The 20,147-nt window shown below is 40.1% G+C and overlaps 1 protein-coding gene and 1 long non-coding RNA gene across 4 annotated transcripts in view; both read left to right on the top strand.

Annotated features, from left to right (window-relative positions):
* Fas3 (fasciclin 3) overlaps positions 1-20,147 on the top strand; it is a 442,301-nt gene that overhangs the window by 249,524 nt on the left and 172,630 nt on the right. The gene's annotated exons all lie outside the window — the stretch shown is intronic.
* LOC116430901 (uncharacterized) overlaps positions 1-20,147 on the top strand; it is a 147,804-nt gene that overhangs the window by 21,942 nt on the left and 105,715 nt on the right. The window contains exon 2 of the long non-coding RNA XR_004235821.2: positions 2,851-2,918. This is a non-coding gene — a long non-coding RNA (uncharacterized LOC116430901). The remainder of the gene's footprint in view (positions 1-2,850; positions 2,919-20,147) is intronic.

The raw sequence follows: 20,147 nt of genomic DNA, 5'->3' as shown, positions 1-20,147 counted from the left end.
GATCGCTTCGATTGAAATCAATTTTGACTGATTTTTCGAATTTTGACTGATACTGTGGTATATCGCAAAAAGGAATGTTAAAAGAATGTGATCACCCTTATTTTACTTTAACTGACTTACTTATCTTTTGAAATTAAACTCTAAGTATATTTGAAATGGAAGATTCCTTTAGAAGATTTAACTATACTTCTAATAGACACTGTTTCTTTAATAAATCGATAATGCTATTTTAACAATGAATAATCTATTAGCCACCGAATTTAACTTCTAAACGTTCCATGTCGATTACGTAAGGGTTGGAAGATCGTTGCGTGCGCGTATGCTCGAATAAGGAACTTAGGAATTGTTCGCGATTCGAATTAATGGAACTGCGGAGTTAGTCGAAAGTGGGAATAACCCATGCAAACAATCACAGGGAACGCGTTCTCACGCGCCATCGTGAACCAGTTCCTTTCGAGTTCATCGTCGCTTGAGGTTTTCTTTTTGCCGGAGATCCAAGAGCAGCGCCGTAATCGAAACAAGAGGAGAAGCGGAAATAGTTGAGGGAAATCTCGCTAGCAGCGCGCGCCCACCCGCCCGGCAAGTTTTTTCTCATCGACGCGAGAACGGAAACGGCAACAGACACAAAGTGGTACGCACGCTAATACTCGGCAACCTCTTCCCCTCTTTCTCTTTGAGGGTCGGAAACGTTCGCCACTCGGCTCTCGAAAGGGTGGAAAGGGGAGCGCCGGGTGAAGTGCTTTCCAGCTACGAAAAAGCGAAGGTGCTCCGCGTTAATAACGAACCCGGCGGAAGCTTCAAGAGCGGACTCTATGTTTTTCTGGTCAAACAGGAGGAATGATAATTCCACTCGCGGAAACAATCCTCGGCTTATATCCGTTCCGCGGAGGCCCCGCGTTGTTTATTAACTGAATTCTTTTTTTGTCGATATCTCAGCCGATTTTTACGGTGTACTTTGCGAACGAATTCTTTCCGGATGAAATCTTCGACGTTTGTTTGAAACGTGGAAATTGATCCTTGTGGAAAAGGTTGAGAGAGCTTGGAGTGCAGAGATGATGGGGTTCGTGAAATTCAAGAACGTTGAACATTTAGTTAGATACGTGGATAACATTTAAATATCTTTCTGTATTTTCATTGTTGTTGCTTTGGTTAGTATTTAGTAAAAGGAATTTCTTTTAGAAATTTAATGTAACAAATGAATCGAAATGCTAATAACTTAATAAATATTCACTAGTTATATTGATAAATATAACTTAATGGAAATTTGCAGAAAATTTCCGTCTGTGCCGTAGAAATTTAACTAAAACAAGAAGAACAGATCTACTACTTTCTTCAATATTTTTGAAAATTCTTGAAAATACTAATCGCTGTCAGTTTATACTTGAAAAGCGTATTGTTAGTCCCGTTTCGTTTCAAGTGTCCGTATCCGGTGAAAGCAACCTTGTATTATCCTGAATGGCGACATTCGATTGGGCGAACACGGTTGTGCGCGAATTTGCAATTCTCGACAGCGCGACGAAGAGGAAGGAATTGTCGAACGTTGACCGCAATTTCGCGGTGCAAGTGCTCTGGCTGACAATTTGCATTGCAAGACCACGTCCTCACCAAGCTTCCTTCTTTGGACGAGCTCTAATTCTCGAGGACCAGCCGGACATGCGATTTCCGATTTCCTAGCTCCTTCCTAGGGGATCCGGAAGTCGGTGTTCGGGCGTCAAGTGGTCCATTCCTGATTCCATGCTACCACTCCATTCCCTAGATCTTCGTGGCTGATCTTTGGATCCAGCTCTCCTGCTGATTCGATGGTTTTTAAGGGAGCATTACCTCCGAATCCTATTTTTGATACGAGCTTGAAATACGTGTGAAGGTTCCTTTTAGTAGGGCTCCAAGAATAAAACCACGTTGATAGTCGACACTTCTGTTATTTATATAATGACTAGCGTGGGAATTCAATTCTAATCGTATCCTATTCGCCTTTCAAGGAATTAGCTAATAAACTAATAATTGAAAAATATTATTTACTGATTAAACCAATTATGAAATAAAATAATTATATATATATCATTATCATTGTCATTGAGTCATTGAGTTCTGAAATGTTTTGAATTGGTATTCTTGGATTCCAGGGATCTTAAATATATATATATATTATATATACTTATAGGACTTAATAACCGAGGTTGATTTCTTCCAATTTTCCCTTGTTTCCTTAATCAAACTCTAATCTTGCAACTTGTATCGGTTTATTCCAATCCTTTATTCTGAATCTATATCCCCATAACTCCTAATCCAAGTCGATTGCTTTTAACCAGCTTCCCAATGTTTTATTCCGCTGCAGTTCCAGTAATTACAGTTGCTTTGTAATTAATACAAGTTCGTTCTGTTTCCTATCCCATATCTATAACTTCGCTTCAAGCTCCATATTCATTGCCTTTAAAAGATTTCATAACGTTACACTCCGTTAACCGTTCGATTATAACGATTTCATGAAATCAACGCTCGAAATACGCGGACACGATCACATTACCACACAATTACAAAACAGAAAAACGTTTTTGTCCATCGCTAACCTCACGAAACAAATTTTCATTTCCGTCACGTCGGCATTAAATCCTGGCCCATAAAACTTTATGCTAGCCAATTAAGAACGATGCATTCGTTACATCGTGCCGCGCGTCGCCCGTTACGATGCTGCACCGGTCGGATGCAACGTGTTTCATCGCCGTCGGTGGTCGGCCGGTGTTGACCTCGGCATTGTGTCGCGGATACAAAGAGATTTATAAGGTCAAGCGGTACCGCTGTCGCTAACCTTTACGAGCGTCATTAATATTTCCCTCTTCCTTTCTGTTTCAGGTGAGCTTCCGGCCGCGATAGAGGAATAGACCACGACACCCCCGGGGAATGGGTGCAGCTCGCTGCAGGTGCTGGATCCTGTGACGCTTTGTTGCCACGGGTTCTCTGGTTTTTGCACCTAGTCCCCCATTCCGCGGTTTCCTCGCTCCTGTTCGTTACGAGCCCCCTATGACGTCTTATTTCACGGATCGGGAGTGCGCGCGAGTTAACGAGACTGCTCGCTATTTCGTGTAAATCTTGGAAACAGGGAATTTCAGGAAATTTGTGGCTCCTTCAGTCTTCAATAATCGAAAAAGAAATTAACCAAAGCTTTGTCATGATATTTAATTAATTCTGTTTTCGAGAATTCCAAATATTTGAAGAATTTTCATTAACAATTTTTCTTATACATATACAGATTCTCTTAGCGTGATATTACATTAACCCCTTGAAGATGTCAAACAAACTTTACTAAATGCAAATGCCATTCAGTTCTTTCGAGTCAATATTAAGTATTATTTATCTGTCATGGGTTGTTATGCTTTAAACTAAATCTAGATAGAATGAGAATAAAATTCCGGTATTTTTCTAGTAAATTATTAATGATAAAGTACCCCTACTGAGTGCCGTTACGGAAGAAATCATAGGGCAATGGGTTGACTTCTTCACGAGGGGAATTTGAATTATTCAAAGCCAAGGAACGTAATCGTTGAAGCTTTCTTTCAGACTCCTCACAATGTTACCACGTGTTCCGCAGTTACGACTAAAACTATCGAAAAACCCACTGCCCATTAAACTAACGTATCCAATTAAAATACCTTCGCAAGCGTTGCTCAGACGCACGCGAGCCGGTCCGCCGCTGCAATTCGTTCTCTGTAAATGAGCCCCTCGGGAGGGATGTAAATGAGTCCCTCGGCGCGGCTCGACGGGGGATGAAAAAGAACGCATAGGTAAAACAGCGGTCAAGGAAACGAAGGAAAATTTCCCGGGGACTGGAGTATAAACACGAATAAGAGAAACGGACGGTGGAACACGGGAGGTTTCGGGCTGGGGGACGAAAGGGTTGAAAGGGGTCGAAAGGGGTTAGAGGAAGAGAAATGGTCGACGCGACGACAAAAACGGCGATTAGGGGAGGTGCTGACAGAGCTCGGCTGGGTAATGCTGACCGCACACCGCAGCGTACACCTGCATCCCCCGACCGTCCCTTTCTCAACCCCCTCCCACGCTTTTCGCTCCGTTTGAATCGGCTCGAGATATCCACCGTAATTCCGATAAAATAATGACCATCGACACGGTGGCGCAGGTTAAATAAAACAATCGTCGTTGACGGCGATGGTGACCGCGGCTTTTTCCACACCCTTTAATTGAGTGGCGCAGTTCGAATTGAAATTCGACGGGACCGCGACGCGGGCCGCACGAAAAATCAAATGTTTGACGTAACCGCGGCCGCGGTAACAACGTTGTTAACGTCCGGGTTACTTTGTTCTTTGAATTCATTTCGCGCTCGAATCGCCGGGATTTTGAAAATTCCGCACGAAATTCGGGGAAACGAATCGGGCACAAAGGGGGCAGGAGGGGGCGTCACGGGAAGCGCTCGGTCCTCTCCCTCTTTGTTTTTCCTTTTTTGGGAACCGTTTGTGCTCCGGCCTTTATTCGTTTCTGGTATTTTTTCAGGCAGAAGGAATTTTGTTGTATCATATCCAGCAAATTCTCATTACTAATTCTGTACATTTTCACCCCTTTTACATTACTACCCTTTATACTCGAGTGGCGACTTCCAGTCTCAGCTGAATCGAATACAGTAAAACTGTAAAATTTGATGTTCAGTATTAAATTTAGTAGAATGCATCAGAATGTGAAATACCTTTGTTCCTTCATTTACATGTGATCCCTTTTCAACTTAGTTTCGAAAAATATTATTCATGTCTCACCGAAAATGTTCAATACTCCTAGTAAAAACTCCAAGCAGATTCTGCGCGACTTCTAATAATCCTATATCAAAAATCAAAACCCCGGAACCCAAGTGACGCATTCATGCATGCGTCGTCCATTGCGAACGTGTCAAAAAATCATTGATCTTGCAACGAAAACGCATTAACTTCTTCGTTTTCGTTAAAAGCGGAGCCCGATTGTATCAGAATGTAGAGAATTGCAGAGAAATACCGGCGATTTACAGGAATCTTGTTTCTCGGTATTTCGTGGCGGGCGTAGGTACGGCGGAAGACAGATTCGAATTTCAAACCGATTTCAAATAGACCGGCCGCGTGCGCGGCGCCGGGGATATTCCACCAATGAAAAACGCTCACCGGGGGATACCTGTGAAAATTGAATTCCTCGCCCGAGCACGCTTTTTATTACGGGGAAAGAGAATTCACTTTTTACGCGCGACTTGGCTGCGAGCGAACGGCCTGTACATCTACGGCGTGTGAGCGCGCGCGTCACAAATTACACGGTAGCCGGGGCTGTTCCGCAGGGACAATGCGGGGACGAATTCCTCGCGAGCGTTAAATGCCCCAAACCGTATTTTGGCGCTTTTACTAGCTGCGGAGCAGCGGCCGTTGTCACATTGGTCTCGTTTACACACACAGGATTTTCCTATTGATTTTACGAATTAGCCGTCACGATCTGCACGTGCGGTGGCGATCGTTGGTAAGAAACCGCACAGAATTCGTGCGTCGCGACCAGTTTTCCTATTGTATTTTGCACAATTCAAAGATGTATATAAATATATACATATGTAACTTGCGTCTTTCTCCCTGTACGCTCTCCGCTTCATTCCTTATTCGATTAAGTAACATGCTTTCAGTGTACATGGCGAAGTAATTCGAGTGGTATTGAAGATTTTGTGTCCTTTCCGTGCGATTGAAAATAAATTAGGTTTTTGGAGTTGTATGTGTAATATTCTGCAGTTTTTGTTCTAGATATTAATTAAATAAATACACTGAATTATTTAAGATTCAATTTCGTATACCTCATAAAATAATCGAAGTTTATATTTTCTAGCTTCGAGAATTTTTAATTTAATTCTCAATTTAATTGAATTAAATTTAGTAATAGATCATAACTCTTTCAATATTTTGAGCGAATCATATCGACGTCTCAACGTTGGCAATTATCGATTTCAGTTTCTTTCCTCTGGTGTAATTCCTTTTCGCTTTATCGCCGGATCGCGCGCGGTCCGCAATTTACATTGCTCGCGGCGGGATGCGGAATTTGTACGGCCTCCGGTTCGTACGTCTTCGGCCCTGTTCGCTCGCGGCGAACCTTATATACATTCGGCTTGCCTGCAGGTTCAACAGGAAGGGCTTCGCGACACGTAGTTAAACTACAAACACGGGAACGTTATGTCAACGCTCGAACGCCGCTAGAGATACGCGGCGGAGAGCGACTTAATTGCACGTATAAATATCGACTCGAAGGTGAGGGGATCGCCAAGAACATCAGGTATTGTCTGAGAAAGCCCACTCGTGACGGAAACGTCGAGTGTCTCAAGTAGGACTGTCCCTTGCAACGGCTTGAACTCTTCGAATAAATCGACTTCTCGTAGGAAATGACGCGAAGATGTTTATTTTTCCGCCGACACGAATCTTTTATTCATACGCCCCGCTGTTGCGCAGATAACGGATTTCTATACTCCGATAATTTTCGAACATTTAAGGAATCTGATCCCATTCCGGTGGAAACAGATCGTTACAAAATTTGTTCGATAATCCTTCGTTCCTTTATTTATCTTCGACCCTTCGAGAATCTTTTACTTATTATACAGAAATTGTTATACAGAATATGTTACTGTGAAATATGGTAATTCATCTTTGCTCAATACGCGAGCTTCGAATTCGTTAATTTCAAATCTGCTTGGGAAAACTTCAAAGGTTCGTGTTGATCTGTTTCGTCGAATAGAAAAGTAAATTTTTGATTGGTGGTCGTTTGTCCGAACTTTTAATTCACTTTGAACACCGAGCACATGAGAAACCGTTCAGTATGGTATTATGATAGCTCGCGTGATCGCGTACCGCTGATATTGTCACGGTGCCGGAAGTGGTGCAATAAACGAGGCCCGTTTATGTCGAACAATGCACTCGTCTGTTTTACGGCGCCATCAATTATTCGCGGGTAGCTCGTGCGCGGACACAGGCCTCTCCTGGCAGTCATTGTTCAGAAATAATTTCGTGGAACCGCGCGTTTGTTTAAAAGAATAATATCTATGCAAATGGCCGCAAACGGCGCCCGCCACGGGCTGCAGCTACGGCAACGCCATTAATTACATTTTCATTAGTTTACTTGGAGCGAGAGCGCAACGCTGGCGCGAAAGTTACGCCGAAGTCTGGTGTGGCCGAGAGTGTTCTCGCGGAAACACGCTCGGCCACGAGAAGAGATTCATTTTTCCGTTCGCGCGCCATCTGCTTGGTATCCACGCTGCGGCGCCTCGCGGATTCCGTAAGATTTTCGTGTTGAGTTTTGCGAATGCTTTGTAACTCGAGTTTAATTTCAGATTCTGCAGATTAGACAAATATGTCAATATCATAGGTTGTAAGTTATATGTCACAAGATATAAATTATAAGTTATAATTCACAACACTGAAGATATTTTATCTTATACTGAAAATTGTCATTGGTTCGTATGTAACTTGATCCTGAAATATTAAAATTTGACGTTGAAGATAAACATTGATAGGTATTTAATTTTCTTTCAAAGAGACATTAATATTTTATCAAATTTTTGGTGTTCCAATTCTCTATTTTTCTTCCACCGATGTAAATGATAGAATATTCATGTTCATTAAATTCAATTTCAAGTCTTCGCAACATGTCCAACTTAATATTATAAAACAAGGGTTGGAGTTCAAGATGCCAGGTAATTTGAACTTCGAACTTTCTTCAGCCATTAAAAGTAATGTATATTCGAGTATACAACAAGTTTAAAGGAGTTACGGGAAAATTATACGAAATTGTAACAGCATCCGAACTGACCTAATATAGTCTTACAGTCTTTCAGGCAAACATGTAGAAAAAAGATTAATATTAATAAGCGAAGTACAAACAAGATACTTCTTCCATTGTTACTTTCCCCCAAAATCGTTATTTCCATGGGAATTTTCACTGTGGGAAGGAAGAAACGTGTCAGTTTTCACGTCGTCGATGTTTAATACAATAAATTGCCTTCGTTATTGGCTGTATCGCTCAAAGAAGCTTCGAGAATCGTCGACGGGAGAGCATAGAAACAAGAAAGGGGTTGAAAAAGAAAAATCGGAAGTGAAACGCGAGTCAGCAGAAACAAGGGGCGCGTTTTGTAGCTCGAAGGCAGAGGCAAAAAGTGAAGCTTACGAAACAAAGGGTTGAAGCGTCACATGTTTTTCCTCGTTAAGCTGGCTCCACTTAGGCAGATTGCTTAATTAACTCATCTAATTATACGGGAGCCTCTGTCCTTAAGTCCTGAACGCATTTCCGAGAAACGCGCGAGCCTTCGCAGCGCGGACTCGTTGATTCTAATTTAGCTTTGTGATAAGTCGCCATTCGTTCGACCGTTCCCCTTTCATTGCATCGCCCGGCTTTCCTTTTCCCTGTGCTCGTAGAATGCAATCTTCGTAACGATTTAGCGCCGCAAGATGCAATTAATTGCATCCTCTTTACCCGTGCAAATGCAACTTCCGCGAATCAACGAGCGTCGAGAGCCCGACGCTGTTGGATATTCTGTTCGAAGGAAATGATAATAGAATTTTTCATGGTGAGTCGCAATACGATGCACCTTCGATAATTCGATAAAATAGTATGAGTATTGCAGCTAATGCCGTTAGTATTCAGAGATTGGCGTCTAGGTCTTTTCCGCTAGAGCTTCGCGCGGCTTTTCAGCTTATGCTCGGACCAAGATAAGAAGCCTAATTATACAGAATTATGTAGATGAATTCAAAGTTCGGGTCGGGAAACTTTTCTGCGAGTGCTGGTTATATTCATTACGTATTGTTTGTATCAAATATTGTCGGACTGATCTTCTCGAACGTTTGAAATGTTACGCATATATGAGCTGCCTTTAATACTTTCGAACGACGGCGAAGTTTTGGGGATTAATTAAGCCTTCCGCGATGAGTTAATCTTCTGCCACATATTTTCTAGTGTACACGGAGAAAAACTTTCTATCAAAATTTTACATTCCTTTATATAAAATTATTCTATCAATAATATTTTCTTACGTCAATTTCTAGCGTGAAGTCATTAGAAGTTTTCTAAAGAACATATCGAAAAGCTACTACTAAGCTCGAAAGTAACCACGTAATACGGCTATCGCTGCATCAACGATTCAAACGAAACATTGATACGCGTGATATTACTAATGCAGGGAAAAGTAACATTTTGCAGCAAAAATTGGCGTCAAAGACCGACATTACTTATGGAGTGACCCGACAGATGGTTCCAGCGGAACGATGGGCGTTCAAAGTCTCGGAAGGTTTAGAAGGTGTCGAGGGTCTCGGAGGGTTTCCAAAGTCCCGAGCATCTAGGAACATTTCTGCCGTTCCTGGGATCTTGAAAGGACTATGGAGTCCAGGCGATCTCAAACGTTCCAGTAAATCTCAAAGGAGCAATTTCCTCTAGACTAGGAGACTCCAGGACCGTACGGTCTTCAGAGGCTCCCCGCTGAGCAAAATTTCTTCGTCAATTTCCACGTGCCTCTTGCGCTCACGCAAATGCCCAACCTTAGTTGGCAGTCATTTCTGCGGGATCTATCACAGCAATTACCGCTGCTATTCGAAATTCGTAAAGATGTAACGTGCACCTGGAAATGAAATCCGAAAGTCGAAACAAGAATCCCGGTTTCCATTTCCGGAATTATTCACGGCTTTCCCGGGGAGAAGATTTTTCCTAGGAATAATTAGCGAGGCAAGCGAGGGCTGCGTCCTCCGAAATTCTGGACGACCGAAACTGTGGCTGTGGTGCAACCGGATAGACGGGCGCAATTAAAACCATGGCCGGTAATTGAATCGTAGAACCGAAACTTCCGTTAATGAGCCGCTATGAGTGCGTAACGGTTGTTTTAACGAGTATTGCGCGGGGAATATAAGGCTTCCGGTGGCACTGCCTCCGAGGCCACTCTAATTATCTTTACATCCCCTTCGGCGAGCTTTTTGCTGTTACCTCTCATTTAAAAGCCCTCTGTTTCTTCCTCCTTTTTCCCCTCTACCCGGTTTTCCTTCGTTTTGTCTCGCCGGTACGCTTGTTCGTTTTCGTTCCGTTCCGTTCCGTTCCGCTCTCCCGCGAATACGATTTCGTTTTGAAACGGTTACGTAATTAACCGCGCGGATACCGTGATCGATGAAGCACTCCGCGGCGTGAAATATGAAGGATCGTTCTTAGATTCGTCAAGATCCCTGCCGCTTTCCGCGGAAACGGTTTAATGAACGGTAGGGTGGATATCGGTGACAGGTGAAGATTTAGGAGGGTTGATTAATTTTTCACTTTTCCCCACTGTAACTCGACTTTCGCCGGAATTAGAAAACCCGTCCTCGGCGAGAATCACTTTCCCGGACTCGTTTCAATCTTTATAGAGTGCAATTTCTGGAGGAAAAATTCAGTTTCTCTTCAATATTCTTCATTGAGGTTAAGAAGGATTAAACGATATGATTTTATCCTTGAACAGTTCTTTTCTATCTTTATAGGTTTTGAGCTGAGTTAATGACTATGATTATTGGTCACAATATTTTGTTCTGTTGATTACAGGGATTGAATTTTTTGCATGGAAATCGTAGATCGATCTATGTTTGTATCGTAATTTTTTTATTGTGCTCTGAAATCTAATGTGGTTTAATTGCCTTTAAATAATTTGCTCGGTAACTACTTCGAAGTTTTCGGAACATAGTCGGCGTTGCCTTACATAACCTAAAACAAGTCAAGCATTTCCACTTGAGTTCTACAAGGTTTCCGCGAGTGTCCTCTCTCAAAGACTTCAAGTGTTCCACAAGTGTTCTACAAATGTTCCACAAGGGTCCTATGAGCGTTTCTCTCAGTTCTTTAACATGTTCGCTGTATCCTGCAGGAGCGTTTCCTATGCAAAAGACCAACAAGTATTACTTCAGCAATGTTGTAAACCCATTGTTTTGAAAAGTCATGAGATTCGTACATATTCCTTTCAGAAGACACTTCCCACTAAGTCACTGTAAAATTTCAATTTTTTATTGTATATCTTTTGATAAGAATATTTACATTTTCATTCTATATTTTACGTAGCATTTCAAACAGAAATAAAACAAAATTTCTTTGTAAACCTACTTAATATCTTCATCAAATGTTTACTAACAATTTCATATTTTTATGTGACTTCTTTCGAAGCTTATGTTATTAGGTAAAATTCATTTTTGAGAAGAATTCAAATAAAACGCGAATTACTATTTTTATCTATCTTTATACTTGCAGATTCGGTCCGTGTAATGCGAGCAACGGAGGGTTAATTAACCCCATTGCCAAAAAGCTCCGTGCCCGAGTCACCAGCAGTCCTACTTAAATTAATTCTAACGAGCACCAGCTGATCGCGTTTAATTGCGTCACCAGCCACCCTTACAGTTGATCGTTCCGTTTCCTTTTTTCGACGGTTTTCATTTGCCTACCACCCCATTCCAAATTTTCTAGTACCCATCGTAAGGGCGCTTATCTAATTGCGCCCTTGTTACGCTGCAATTACTTCATAGACTCCGGCGAGGTCGAACATGTTTAGGATATTGAGTAGACGAGGTTTCAAGCGAATTAGACGATCGCAAGTTTCCCATCAATTTCCATGGAGCATCCACGCGAGCTGCCTGTTCGCCTGAAATTGTTCCGTACCTTGTCAGCGATGCTCGAGACGCGTCGTTCCCAATAGCATACTAGCATTTTCGTAAATAACTAACAATTTTAGACTAACAGATTTTTAACCTCATTGTATTCGTATTCCACGTATTCCACGATTCTTTGTCTTTTTAAAAGTATTGAAATCCATTAACGGGTAAAAGTAATAAAAGAGATTTACTTCCATATTCATGCCTCATAAAATGTTATCCTATACAAATCTCCGCAACATTTAACTATTCATAGAACAAAATTCCCGAGACTGGAAGTGTTTTCTCTTACTATCAATGATCAATTAGAAAAAAGATGTAGTCAAGTTAAAATTAATAATAAGTCATAATACATAAAAATAATTGAAACTTTGTCTAACAAAAATTGTAATTTGCCGAAGAAAACAATCAACTTTCATTGTTATTAAAAATAATGTAAACTATAATGCAGCTATTACGAGAAATCAAGAAATAGTTGCAAAATACAAAGAATCATGAAAAACGAGTTAATCCCCAAATTGATTCTGATAAAATCTAAATGCAGAAGAGTACGTCCAACCTAAATCGAAACGAAATGCAACTTCTGTGTATATATTTACGTGTGAGCAGTTGAAATTACTTCCAGATCGGTGACTTCAAAAGTCAGGTGCTCGCGCCGGGTACCGAAGAAGTGCGTTTCTACGGCGTCGAGATATATCGAGGTTAAACACGAACGGAAATTTGTTCTCGTCGAATTCGCAACGCGCGGGTAAATACGTTAACTTCGAGTGCGGGCCGCGCGTGCAAACGTTCCGACGGATTTAAATCGCCGTCGACCGGCTCCGGATAGACGGAATAGAAAATGGGAAAATAAAGAACGCGACAGTGGGGTAACAAGTGATTGCAGCGAACGGCCGCCCGTGCGGATCAAATTCGTCGGCGGGGCACCCCTGGAAACCCTTCGTCGTTGCGTCGAGCGAAATTACGTCATCCGGACGATGAAATGGCGCCCGAAACCCTGCCCCAATTAAAAAGGATAAGCCGGCCTGGAATTTCTTTGGACGTTCGTGTCCATTTAAAGTTGATCCATTCTTGACCCTTCTGTGTATCAAGGTGATGTCGCTTGAGCGGAACTCGACTTTTCGCTGATCAATTAGTTTTTTAATTGGTCCATGAAATATGCAATTTTACCTCTTCGCCCCTTTTTTTTTATAACTCACTGGGTGCACATCGGTAACGTTGAGTTATATTGTAAAATGATTCGAACGAAAATTTTTAATGCTTATCGTTTTATTTCAGGAATTTTCTTGTTGCATATAAAATGAAAAATAATTTTTCTTTGTCGATTGGTAGTTCGATACGTTGAATGTTATTTAATGGTATTTAATGGTAAAATTTCTTCAATTCGTGTGCTTTCAGGGAATTTGAGGGTTTTTTCGAAAATGTAATTTTTAAAGTACTATATTTTAGGCAGAGCATATTGTAAATGACAGCACGTGAATAATATGAAGTGTTGACTTTGTCAGTATTTGACAATGCTTTTCAGGCGTGGCTTTTTTCGCAACCCATAGAAAAGTTAATGAGCATGGACCCGCACGCACATCAGGGGTGACATTTTCGTTACAATATAGAAACTGTCACGCTAACGAGATATTTTAAAAAAAAGTAGGTTCGCCGATACTTGGATTTTTAATGAGATATTTTTTAGAAACCGTTGATATTACTTCACTGGCGGAATTTAAAAAATATTAAAATTTGTTCTAACTGACACAGGGACGGTGAAATGAAAAATTAATTATTCTTGTTACATTTTTCTGAATATTGTTATCATAATATTGTGTTCTATAAAATCCATGTTAACAATCTATTACAAATAGTCGTATATTATCAAATTAAATGAAATTGTTCAAGAAACCATATTATTCGAATTTAAAAGAAATTATGAAACACAGTTATAGTGAGGCTGACTAAAGGTTCACGCTTTGAAATGAATCGAAAAATTCTTTAAAACAGTCAGTTCTCTGAGAAGAATGCAGGTTGCACAATGTTAATGAACAAAAGAATCTTAAACGTACTCCTAAATGAAGAATTCTTATTTGATTGAAGTCAAATTAAAACTATACTTACAATCTCCATAATTATGTATCTAATACCTGAGAATTTAGGAAACTATCTTCAATGCTATCAGTGATTATAACAATTACACACGTATTTAATAATTTCTATTTAATTAACCGTCGCCTGAACAGACTGGAATCCGTAGCGAATGTACGAGACGCATTTTAACACTGATGCACTTAATAAAATAGTGATATCCGACAATTTCCTGTCTGTCGTACACCTTTCGTAGCGGTGGAAACATCGTAACGTTAATTACGTTGATTTTTGTCCCGTCACGCGACACGCGGTTACGTGGCGCTAATTGCGTGAATTTACCGCGACGCGCATTTATAATTAATTAATTATCAGGGAAACAGAGCGACCCGCTAAACGGGGGATCAGCCGCGCGACGCGTCCGCGATTATTTCAAAATATTTCCGACACATGTAAACCATCGGTGCCCGGTTGTTTAACGACACAGATAATTCCGCTATTGCCGAAACGATTAATCCCATGGTTAAACTGAATGCTCGCATCTTCTCGACAAATTACGACTATTACGATTGTTGCTCGAAACTATTAGCGCCGCTATTTCATTTAAGCACAGCGAATTCGTCACAATTTTCACGGTCGCTGGTGTTATTGGAAAATTCATGAATCGCTGATGGAATTTTTTAACTACTGTCATATTTAATATTTATAAAATCATACGTATCTATTTCTGAGATACGTATGAAATAATGAAATAGGATTTTTTAATATTTTTAATATACGGAAATACTTTTTGTCCGATAGAGTATTAGGAATGAGTCTTTTAAATTGATTGAAACTAATAAAGATTAGTATTACAATTATGTTTGGAACGCACATCGATGATACGAGCGAAGCATTTTGATGTTGAATATTTCATTTCCGTTATAGTGTAACTTTGTTTATCCCAGTTACAGATTAAACTACGCCATCTGTTGATTGATTGGACGAGATATTGCAGCCAATACGCTTCTCTTGGTTTGATCGATTTGTAAACACAAATTTTATAAAAAGTTGCGAAAGTGCTCTGTGTTTGTACATCGGGGATTCTGTTCCAATGGTTCCGACAAATCCAACAATTTAGCTTTGCACAAACATTCACCTCCCTTTGCATTAAAAAGATAAACACAGTGCGAAACAATTGTGCAGATTATTTGAAATGATTAAACGAACGCATGCGACGTGTATTTCTAGCACCGATTGGTTTGATTTTACCGTAAAGTTTTCACTGAATTCGAATTTTTGGTATAATTTCTGCCAGTGTTAGCTTTCCTTCGTACAATGGTAACTCTGATAACTCGTGGCTCTCAAATATTTAAAAAAATATTGTGGAAGTTACGGTATTTAATTATCGTTGTTTCCTATAAGTTACAGTTTTTCTCTCATTTATTTTACAATTCTCCCATTTTCCCAAACAAATTTAATACAACATCACATATAGCAATTTTCTTCGTAATAATTGTATGTACTTATTTGGGATAAAATTAATTAGCGTGGCCAGACACGTTCGAAATATATCGCAAAACGAAAAATTAAATGATTCCACTTCCCACTTTTCGAACACTGTCTCTTAATACTTTTAAAAATCGTTTCAAAATTTAAATTTCCGGATCAATACTTTACACAAAAATTTCTTCGCATCGCTTCAGCTCGCCGTGGCGCAGGGATCCCAAATTTGCAACGAAGAAACTTCAATCTAACGTCCGGGAAGAAGCGTTCTCGAAGTTAGAGCGTCTGATCGACGTCGGATTCCACAAGCGGGTCGCGGGGAGGATAAGTCGTTGATGTGTTTGGCGATTCTATCGGAACATTCACTAGACAGATAACGAGGATTCCGTAAGCTATCGAAATAGTGTTGTTCATTATAGTAACCGTTTCGGGTACAACGATGCGCAGACCGTTCTTAGATGATTCGACAACCGTTTAACCATAATTTTATCTTATATTGGTAAAATTAAAATCTCAGCCAAATGCAAGGAATATTTTCCTCAAAAATACAGAGAAGCGATTGAAATCTTGCAAAATCCTAATAACATCGACAGGGGTGAAGGATTTCAGTTAAATTTCATCCGCACCACTCTTCTCTCACCTTGTTAATTGTCTACCTATTCAATTAAAAGAAATTCTTTTGTTAACCACTAAATTGTGGATTCTCATGCATTTATAGAAAATTTGAAAGTTCTAAATAGCAGAGTACACGTGACGCGAAAAAATATACAAATTCTATGAAGCGTGGTGCTTTCTAGAATGCCAGGACAAACCATTGTGTATTGTAATTCTTATTTTCTAATTATATTCACAAAAATTGAAATTTGTTTAATAACCATTCATTTGTAAGGTAAACAATAGTACCACCATTCGTAGAGCGTCCTGCAAGATGCACACCGTTATCGGTGAGTCTTTGATTCACTAATGAAATCAGATGCAATGATGGCGATTGAGAAAATTGTCCTATTGGACACGGCTTTTATTCGAAATCCTCGGACGACCATGTTTCATTTCTTTGCAAGAATCATCGTCGATGACTGTGTTCGCCAGTGACTCGAAGCAACGTCACCGTGCTCGAGAAATACCGCAACGTCATTGTCTGAGCCTGCGGTTGCCTAATCGTAGCTTTATGACCCGGCCAGCTACGTGGCTGGTAATAATGGACGTCGGCTATTACCTAGAACAATCTGCGGCTCGCTTAACGGTCAACTAACGATCCCGGCACGATCGTAGAAATAATTAATATTGGCGTGCGACGGAATTTACGCCGGTATACACAGATGCGGATTTAATATCTGCCCGCCGAACCCCTGTCTTGATGGTAGCGTATAGTGACGAGAAGAAGAGATGAGATGAACTGTAACGTGCCGATGAAAGTATCGTGTCTGACAAGGGTTGCACGCGATATATCCGTTTTCTGGACCTAGAACGTTGTTTTCATAAACGTGACAATTTTTTTATGGCAAATGAAATTGTTCCTTTTCCTATTACATAAGAGTCTGGGGATTCTGTGACTTACTACGAAGATAAACGGAAATGAAAGGTTAAATTCAATTTCGAACTTTCTCCATGCGTTTATCTTCTATATTTTTATTAACTATTATAAGTGTGATTTACTTTCCTATCATATTAAACCTTAAATAACCCTACACGATAGATATTCGAATCCTAAGCCAACAAAATGATCACCTAAGAGTATTAATACTGCCATTTCAAATTCAATAAAAATGCTAAATATCTCTGTTTTTACAGTATCAACAATATCAAGGTACCAACGTTACTAAAGTTCAACAAGAATTTCAAATATCCCCGATTACTTTAACGTGGCCGTTCCGTCGATGAACGCCGGATTTTCTAAAATCGATACCCACCCCTGGGATCGGCTCCGGAAATCAGTAAGCGAACTCGGAAGTCACCGAGAATTCAGACGATCTCGTTAGTGGATCGGCAAGTTTCGATTGGCCATTAGATACTCTATTGTTGTGCTTTCGAGGGATAAGGGTTCGCGACAGGGATGGGGGGGGGGGGGGGGAGAAGCGGCAGCAGCAGCAGCATGAAACGTCCTCCTGTTGATTCCTACACCGTGGCCAATGATTTCCACGCCGACGGTCCCGGCGACGATCTGCTCGACCGAAACACCGACTACTCGTTCCTCCCTTATTCCGGTCTAATTGACCATGGACGATACACGAAATTGCTGCGCCGTTCGATGCTCGCGACTACCTCCAGCTTCCCAATGCAATGGCTCCAGGAATTTGCTTCCCAGGACAGTTCCTTCGACCCCTCCCCATTCCATCGCGCAGGAAACGATTGGGAAACGGCGACCTTTTTTGAACTCGCGGTGATTCCTTCGTTACGGGATCCCCTTTCGGCCTCCTTTTATTCGATCGTCGACGGAATCGCGCAATTGAATGGAATATCTGCAGATTGTATGAATAGCTCGAGTTACGGTCGTGATTGTAGCTTAGTTTTCATTGTGTCAGGGTTTGATGATTTGGCGTTCAATGTGGTTTTTGTGACGTGATTAGGTTGGTTTGTGGCGAGATGTGTCGAAATGGCGAAATTTTTTTAGGGTATGGGTTTCTTTTGGATTGAGGAGTGTAGATATTTGAGTAACTTTGTTTTCCATCTTTAAATATGATTGTTTTTCGTCAATACTGTAAGTGATACAGAAAACAAATTCAATATCATAACAGATAAAGAATGATTAATAAATAATTAATCATTTGGGAAGAGTATATTTCTGTACAATAATGTTAATCACTAGAGATTAGAACTATGTTTCATAAAATTGCATGATAAAAGAAATATTTTTCCTGAATATCTGATGAAATTATTTCATTAGAAATGGAACAAGAGTTTTGTTAACATTCACTACATTTCGTGTTCGATGATAATTTGTATGTTCGTCTCTACTGACTTTTATTACTGTGTTTTGAGCTGGATATTTGGAAATTGAAAATGCAAAGCATAGCTAGATTGATAACCGAGAAAGCCTGTTTTTCACAAAGTGTCAGATGATCCACTTATATTACCCAGTGAAATTTTTCAATATCAGAGTGTTATACAGCCAACTTTTTGCCTCCCGAACTATTCCGGGAGTTCAGAACTATAATGAACAAAGTTAACTTAATTTCGTCGGAATTATTATCGGTTCCGCATCGGAGTCTCTAAATCACGGTCCGTTTATTATCGGTCCGGTGATATCGCTGAAATTTATCCATAGGAGATACGCCGACTTCTTCTATGATAATTCCGACAGTAACGATTTTCTAAGTTCGCGTGGTCACAGTTGAATCCACCGACTGTAAGAACTAATTATCCTAATATTCATGTTTCTTCTACTATATCTTGAAATAACGATTCCTTTATTACTATTATTAAAAGTCCCCATTATATGTATACTTCCTATTACAAAATTATTAAAATACAACATACATTCTCGCATGTTAAACATTAATTACAATTTCACAAATTCTGGAGAAACGAGCCGTGGTATAAAATAATAATTTTATTTTATGAAAATAACTATTATTTTTAAAAATCAATATAAATGCTTGTTTTAATCAAAAATATAATAATATAATAATTATCTCTGTAAAATGAAGGAGATTGTAGTTTAGATTAAAAGTTTTGTTTATCTTTATTTTTAAAAATGAGTAAAGGAACCTCATTACTTATGGGATGATTCAGTATTTCGAGCGAAAAGTTCGGCAATAAAAATGCTGCGAAGTACAAACATTGACGGACTGAATCGTCCTATCTGTCCAGAGGGTCTAGATGAGCCAAGAAGGATGGAAGTTTACTCGTCCAGTCATTAATCGCGTAGATAAGGGATTGAAGGCATTTCGTTGGACGTGGTGGAGCCGAAATGGTGTGGCGAAGTGCGACGGTAGACGGCAAGACACACGGTAGCCAGGAATTAAAGGACCTCGTTGCCGGTATGGCGCTGTCATTGATAGTTGTGATTAATGCGCGATACCATCCCGCGATAACTTGATTATGCGGGTGGCTGGATTTCGCCAGCCACTGTCTTCTTCATCTTGTTCTCTCTGATATCTTTGTTTACCATTTACTCCCCTCGATTCAGTAATACTTCCTCCATCGTCGTTCTATTTTATAACAGAAAATTGTCTTCAAGATCGAATAGATTGAACCAACACATTAAACTGAAACGTTCCTTGTATAATCGTTTCTGACTTAATCTTCATTATTTATTGTTTCTCGATAATTGTAGAAAACTGACTTAGAATTCCTAATATTAAATAATTAAAAAACTAATATTAAAGTGAATTGTCTGCAAGTTCGAATATTCGTTTATCTATTACGAAATTATGCAAACACTTAATTTATTTAATTCTTAATACTAGAGAAATACACTCGAATGATAAAATCAATATTTCAACGAACAGTAGGATAGACAGTAATTTGAAAGAAAAATTCATTTGTTGCCTTCAAGTTGAGAATGTTCCCCAAGAATGGAAAAAAAGGTGTTTATTTTATCGATACAAATTTTTTAATACCACGTCTCAATGTTCTTTTATCCCCGTCCTTTATCATAACGCTCGCTTAACAGCAACATTTTAACACTGTCTTCGGAGAGCCTGTCCACGGTGAAAAGAAAGAGATCGATCCCCAGGGCAATTAATTATTGCCATCTTTGTCCTGTTCTCGAAAGCACGGCTCGCCGGTAGGTAAAAGTACACGCGATGAATTACTCAGCAAGCTCTCACGCGGGGCACCTGCTGATTCCCGGACGAAATCCGTCATCAATCATATCAGAACGCCTCGTACGGCTTTCCCATCCGTTTGCTTGTGTTGCTCTTTATTATCCCGCGTTTCGAGTCTTCATGATGTACAGTAATGAATCAATTTATAAACAGAATTGGTTTATCGAGAATATCGTGTTTAATGGCGGGC

The sequence above is a fragment of the Nomia melanderi genome, chromosome 5 (assembly GCF_051020985.1).
Source record: "Nomia melanderi isolate GNS246 chromosome 5, iyNomMela1, whole genome shotgun sequence".
NCBI classification, from domain to species: domain Eukaryota; kingdom Metazoa; phylum Arthropoda; class Insecta; order Hymenoptera; family Halictidae; genus Nomia; species Nomia melanderi.
The sequence above is the reverse complement of the archived record's forward strand: the minus strand, read 5'-3'. Positions and strand labels throughout refer to the sequence as shown.